Genomic DNA, 7,819 nt, shown 5'->3' on the forward strand with positions numbered 1-7,819 from the left:
ATCTGCTCCCCAAAGTGTTTGAAATGCCAGTTGCAACCAGCCTACATCATCTGGAGTAGGCTCTGCTGTATGCAGGTTGTTGTTGGTCTATGCTTAGGTTTTTTTTTTGAACCCTAAGGGATATTTGCAAGAATTATTGCAGGGATATTTGCCTTGGTTTTTTGTTTCATGCAGGTGTGTGATAGTCTTGCTCCTAGCGGGTTTCAGGATATCCAGGTATCAGCTTAGGGCCCAATCCTATCCAATTTTCCAGCACCAGTGCAGCCACAATGCAGCCCCAAGATAAGGGAACAAATGTTCCCATACCTTAAGGAGGCCTCTGCAACTGCCTCCCCAGCACAAGATGCAGTGCATGCCCCATTGACACAGCTGCACTGGCATTGGAAAATTGGATAGGATTTGGACACTTAGTTGTATTTTTCTTTACCTTGATCAGTGGTTCCCAATATTTTTTCAATTGCATACCCCCTGGCAGCCCATTTCCATAAATTATACCCCTCATATAAGCAAAATGTTTGTAATTAATATAACTATTATTTCAAAATTATATGTTTTCAACTTCTGATTCATACCTAAATGAATACCATACAAATTGATGACCAGACACTAGCAGTTGCTGGGGCTTTCTCAGCCAGCTAGTTGCCTTCCTCCCTGCCTTGCCATCCCTGCAAGTCATTCTAATACAGACCTGCCTTTTCCCACCATTATTAAGTTCTTTTTCAAGTACCCCCAAAGGTTCTGGCAAGTACCCCTGGAGGTATATGCACCTCAGGTTGGTACCACTTCCCTTGATAATGCCCTACAGCAGTGATTCTCACTCCTTTAGCACTGGGAGCCACTTTTTAGAATGAGCATCTGTCAGACCCACCGGAAGTGATGTCATGACCAGAACTGACATCATCAAACAGGAAAATTTTTACAATCATAGGCTGCAATCCTACCCACACTTACCCAGAAGTAAGTCCCATTTACTATCATTGTTAAAAGCATCTTCATAGTAGCCTGTTAAAAGTACAGATCTGTGACATTTCTCCAAATACAATCACATACCTTGGTAGCATTAAGTCTAATATATTAAAAATAAAATACTGAAATGAACGGCAACCCACTTGAAATTGGCTTGCAACCGACCTAGTGGGTCCCAACCCACAGTTTGAGAAACACTGCTCTACAGAGTTTAGGGCGAAATATCTAGACATGGTGAACGTGGCCTTGAAACCCAGAAAATAAATTTCCCATTTGGTGATAGCTCCTGTCACAGAAGCCTTAGTTCCTTTTTAAAAATTGTTCTTATTTTGGTTTATCTGTGTATATGCTGTTTGAAATGTTTGAATTTTAAATTTTGTTAGCTTTAAGCTCCCTTGAGTTGGACTAGTGGAATAGAAGTGAAGTTATTGATTTCTAGCTTAAAGTAGCAACATCAAAATAGAAAGCATTAAACCATACTGAGATTTGAGACATAATGCATATAATAATATGTTTTAAATATTTAAATAATTTTGTTTTAGTGTGTTTCAAAATTCCCATCTGGTCAATGGGCTTTTGTTGACATAGTTTTGTGTACTTGCAGCAGGTGGCAGTATATGAAATACTGTAATGAAACAATGTTTGAAACTTTTGGATGTCAAGGATACAGCCTAAAACAAAGAGCAGTAACAGGGGGCATGGAAAATAAAGGAGCATTTGTTGCCACTGCTTCCAGGTCCTGATCATGTAGTCTGGTGTCTACAAAGGCCCTGGTGCCTGTTATTCTTGAGCATACAGTTAGTTGTAATCAAGATAATTATGCACAGATTAAGTGTTTGTTTTTTAATTTTTGTGCATGGTCATGTATTGTATGAAAGTCAACCTAAAAAATAACAGCCTATTAAAAGAGGCAGTATATGAAGTTGCATGTAAAGGTGTTTTTTGTTTTTTTTAAATAACATGTTTTTTAAAACCAGCAAGAACTGGTATTTGAACAGTACTGGAGACAGGAGGGTTCTCTGGCCTGCAACTGTTTTCTAGTCGTGCTCAGGTGTTGCAAGAATGGGGTGGAATGTTGGAAATCATGTTGCCTAACATGTTACTATATGTGTGTAGATGGTGCTGGATGAGTACCAGGAGAGTATGACTCAGGACCAGGTTTGGGCTGATGATGAGAGAGCATTAGGCTCCATAGTTGGCAACCTTCAGTCTCGAAAGACTCTGGTATCGCGCTCTGAAAGGTGGTTCTGGAACAGCGTCTAGTGTGGCTGAAAAGGCCGATTCGGGAGTGACAATCCCTTCCACACTGGCTTTGGGTAAAAAGTTAAACTTTGGTTGTGTGGAGCAAGCTTTCCCTCCCCTTGCTGTCTTGTAAGAAGGCCTTGCTTTGGAAAATTCCATGACAAACCACACCTTGCTTGCTTACCCTATTCAGACCTCTACCTGTATTCTTGTCTTTTTCATCCTTCTAAGTCAATCCATTTCAGTTGTGTCACAAGCCATTGCACCTAGATCCCTGCACACATAAGTCAGTTTCCCTTGTGGGCACATGTTACATGTGTCTGAAAGCATGCCCAATAACATTTACATGTGTCTGAAAACATGTGTCTGAAAACATGCCCGAAAACATCAGGCTTTGCTGATAGGTAGTTAGATAATAAAGATATGAGTGACACTGTTTCAGTTTTTTTTTTTTTCATAAATGGCAAGACTGTGTATATGATTTCATCTTGAATTAAACCATTTCTGCCCAATGTTGCATATACGCAACAGGAATTAAATGTGTACTCCTGTGGGCCAGGCAAAAATGAGTTTTAACTTGCATGTTTGCTCATGGCCACAGGCCACATTGACTTCAAGTGTTATTGAATTGAGAAAAGGGGCAAGAGTGGGGGTGGTTAGCAAGACACAAATGCACAGCCTAGGTACCAGGTTTTCCCCCAAGCACTCTTGGGTTCCTCACAGGGAGACTTGAGACAGAAGAGGCACTGTGCCATAGCATGCTCCTAGGGAGTAGTTAACGGCCACTAGGGAGTGGAAAGAGAGAATAGAGGACTCCCGCATCTTTCCTTCCACCCGGGATGATCCCAAACAGCTATGGATCCCACAGCAAGGAAACAGGTTGCTCAAGAAGAGAATAGGGTGCCAGCTGAACAAGCTTTCCCTGCTCCTTTGCACATCCACAACACCTTGTAGTATTAGCCACATGTGAGCTGCCTGAGACCAAGGAGGCACTAGTTCTTGTCTAAATGAGGCAGACAGATACATTCTTAAAAAAGAAATATGATTTATTAAGAAAGAAAATAAAGTCATAGGCATGGGATAAAATAGGCAAATATCAGGTGCTAGAAATGAGAGAGAAAATGAAAAAGAATCTTAATACAAGGATGAATTACTGACCCATCCTAGAAAAACACTCTGGTTGCAACGCCATTATCTGCCTCCCGGTCTGGAGGCAGTGACAGCAACATGCAGCACTGCTAGAAGAAAAAAGTGCACTGTCTCAAGCCAGAGGTCCCTTTTATGAGGGTGCAGGGATCAAGATGGTACTTTTTCCACTGGCTTGTACACTGGTAGGAAATGCTAGCTTAGCCCTGGACTCCTCCTCAGCCATGGCCAAGTACACAGACTTGACCAACTAACAGGTGGGAGTAAAACAGTGGAGAGACAGGCATTAGCCACACTAGTGCTGCCAATACGGACTCCAGGTTAAACCTTTCTAGGAGACATGTGGGTTGCAGAGGTTAGAATAGGAGAGCTGCAAATCCTGCCAGAGCCAACCTTAGGAGATGCGGGGCCCAACTGGAAAAACTTTTGCGGGCCCCCTCTAATTTTGCAAGGCCTCCTCTACTAATTTTTTTAGCGCTTAGCTTGAATGAAGCCAGACCAAGAAAAACAGAAACATGTCTTACTTCTGTGCAGGTGGATAGGACTCCTGTACCTTTAGTGGTACAGTGCACGCCCAGCCCACAGCACTCCCCGACTCTCGCCCATCACTGCCCCATCCGTAGCAGCCTGCTTTGGAATGAGACGGGGGAGAGGATGGCACTGGGAGATGTGAGGACAGGGAAAGAACAAGGCTGACATGCTGCCACCTGCATGGCACCAATTTTGGCCAACTGGAAGCAGTGGTGGGCAAGAGCTACTTCCCAAGTGACACAATTTCAGGCCAATTGGAAGCAGCAGTGGGTGGAAGGGCAGCAGGGGGTCCCTGCCATGCGCTGGGCCCAATTGGGCGAAATTGCCCCAGTTGCCTAAAAGCCAGCCCTGTATCCTATCCAAGCTAGACCAGTCTCTTACTAAAAGAAACAAAGCTTTCTGGTTGGATATAGGTCTATGTTTGCCACGGGGTGTAATTTCTCCTCTCAAGTTAATTTGTTTCTGTGCGCAAAGGCTGTTGCTTTTCACAGAGCTTTCCCCATGCATCTTTTGCTTGAATATACCAAAGGAGATGTCACTTAAAAATAAAACAACCTTTGCTAATGAACACAGTATAGGGGTCTGGTTGGATGGTAGCATTTGCTTGAGTTGTTTTTTTTTTAATGTAATAACAGAAAAAAATATGGTGTGTCTTTACCATTTTATTTACCTTGTAATTTAATATTTGGATGGGAATTTTATGAGCTCCTTAAATATATGTGATTCTCGTCGGAATATGCACTAACACCATCAGTATTTCATTTGTTCCAATTAGTGGTAGAGAACCAAACCTGCCAGTAATGAGTAATTCAAACTGTAGATGAAGACAGCCCAATTATTCCAGAATTATTGCAGGGAATAAACCAAATGCTATTGTTTTGTTTGTTCTTAGATGCACAACTTTGATTGCTGCATTCTAAACCATGATTGTGGATGTTCTGTTTCCCAGAAAGTAACTAAATGCCCTTCTGTTGGAATCTTTTAATTAACACATTTTATCAGTCATGTTTCTTTAATTACATTATTATGGCTGATATCAGATTTGGCATAAATGGAGAATGATCTATTAAGTTCATTCATATTCAGTTAAATGTGACTGTGTCGCCAAAGTATGCTTTAAAACTGAATTTGGCTCATCTTCATTCCAGCTGTCTCCAGTAAAGCGTTAGGATAACATCCTGAATAATCTACTTCCACAGTCATGTGAAGAACTCTCACGGCAGTATTTTGGCTTAGACATTACTACAGTCTTAGGCTGACCACTGAGAAGCAGAGCACTGCTGACTGCAGTGCATTAGAGGTAGTAATGTTTAAATGTATCTTACTCTGTCTCACCAAATTCTGTGCCTGCAGGCGCTGGCCTCTTGCAAGCATACCAAAGTGCTGCCTAAAATGGCTGTGTGCACATCAGCTTGCTGAAGGCCCTTGGGCAAAGTTCTGCACTAGTCCCCCACTGTGTCCCTGCCTACTCTCTAATGGCTCATTGGATTGCCACTACCACTGGTACTGAGATGTTGGGGTTGGCTCATCCAACTAGGTCCTCTGATGCCTATTGGCCAGCATCCAACATGTGCAGTCTTGGCTGTCTATAAGAGACCAAAGTAGTACTTTTTTCTCTCTCTTTAGATGCCTTCAGCAAGAATAACTGTAGTGTTACAGCCCAATCCTATGCAAGTCTATTCAGAAGTAAGTCCTATTAGTGTCAATAGGGCTTACTCCCAGGAAAGTGTGGATAGGATTGGGCTGTTAGATGTCAAACTTGTTTCAAGGTTTGTGAACCATAGGCTGAATAGCTTTCATGGCTCTTGCTGAAGGCCAGAAGTGACATCATTAAGCAGGAAATGATGTAATTAAGCAGATGATGGCCAGAAAGAAGCACTTAGTATGTGAGGACAGAAGAAATGTCTTGAGTCTTTTCGAGTTGTCAAAATGCTCTGGCAACTCAGAAAGTCCCCCCGTTAGGACTTGTTTTCGAGTCGAATCACTGGGAGAAGACTCATGACTTGACTCGAGTCAAGCTGTGCTCAATTTGCCCATCCCTGGGGTATAGTAACACAAACTATTAAGTTAGAAATGGTTTAATTATGTTGAATGATACATTTAGAATTAATAAAACACTGGCACAAGGAATTTGTAGATTGCAATATATATGTTAAAAAATCATACCCAAGGATAGCAAATGCTGCACTTTTACATTTATTAATTAGGACAAAATTGAGAAACACAACTGTTAACCAGTAACAGTAGTGCATCTAACGCTGCTTCCCTTGAAATTACTTTTTTAGTAATGGTTAACCACCTTCTTTGTAGTTCACAGCAGGGGGGGATTTTTTCGCTTCCCGAAAGCTGAGATAAAAAGAAAAGAAAAATTCCTATCTGCTTTTATCATCACGTATGTTGAAATCAGGGGTTTTTTTTTTTCCTCAACAGGTGGATAAACAACATAACAATTTGGACTTTGCAATCTACTGGGCAGTGTAAGCCAACAAATGAAATTGTATTAATTGTGATACATGTTATTGTTGTGTTAGATGTCACCACTCTTGCATCCTAGAATATGAGGAAGATTCACTTGGGTCAAAGTCTTAACCTGGCTAGGAAATCGCTAAAGAGAAACTCAAAGCTAAAGGATGATGATCTATTCTTTTTAGACCAGTGGTTCTCAAAGTGGTGCATCGTGACCCACCATTGGAACCAAAACGGGTCACTTTCCCCTTAAGGGGAGTGACCCATAAATGAGTGTCCCAATGGCGCCACAGCAATTGCAGCATCATGGGCACCCAGGCACATTTAAACATGCCTGGGGGAACTGTACAGCTCCCCAGAGGGTCCTGGAGGCCCACAGACCTTTCAGCAAGCCTCCCCTCCGCTGCAGTGGGCTCCAATTTGCAGTTGGACCCCACTTCTGGTTGTGGAAACTCCACACTCTGGATTTCTGACTGAAAATTGGAAGTAGGCTCCAACTACAAATCGGAGCCTAATGCAGCGGAGGGGAGGCTCGTGGAGGGGGTTGCGAGCCTCCAGCTAGGGGGCTACAGAGTCCCCCCAGGTATGTGTAAATGTGCCTGAGTGTCTGCAGCACCGTGATCACTGCGACGCCATTGAGACATCCCCCTCCCAGTTTCCACCCCCACAAGCACTTACCCCAGGTTCTCAGACTCCCGGAGAGTTTGAGAACAACTGCTCAAGACCATCAGGAACTTTGGTGATTCATGAAGAATTTCACTTTCAATCATTTTTTACTAATGTGGTGGTGATATTGTTATCCATCATATTTAAAAACATAATATGTGGGCATGTGAAATATAAAAGGTATAATCTTAACTAAAACTGCAAAAAAACTGAGAAATGTAATTTTGCTTGGTTTTTTTTGGAATTTCTTCATACATATCTGAAACCCTTCCCTGAAGAATCGTCCTCACAGTAACAATATCTGACTTTTCCTGAGGTAAAATTTAACTAGCAAATCTAATGAGGCTCACTACTCACCCTCCATAGATAACATTCCACAGCACTGCCTTATACTCAACTGGAGTCCTTTTGTTTTTTGCACAGCATTGCCAGTGAGAAGATTTCAGAGACTATCATAATCTTTTCATTATCATTCAGCCTTGAGCGTGTGTGTATGTGTGAGAAAGTGAGAGAGAGAGAGCGCGCGCATGTATTTCACCATTTTAGTGGGAAAACACATTTATCTTCCTTCCAGTTACAATTGTGTACCTATCAGCATGTGTATGTATGGGTGATATGAGTTTGCATTTTCCAAAGAATGGAAAAAATGTCTTGGTAAGGGAAGGAAGCAAGATTACACTTCTATAAAACAGTTTTACCCAATCCAGAACATTTCGTGTGCTCTACCATGCATTGATCGTTTGTACGTAATGCACTGTAGCCTTAGGGTGCAATCCTAACCCCGTATGTCAGTGCTTTCTAG

Source organism: Tiliqua scincoides, chromosome 4 (genome assembly GCF_035046505.1).
Source record: "Tiliqua scincoides isolate rTilSci1 chromosome 4, rTilSci1.hap2, whole genome shotgun sequence".
NCBI classification, from domain to species: Eukaryota; Metazoa; Chordata; class Lepidosauria; order Squamata; family Scincidae; genus Tiliqua; species Tiliqua scincoides.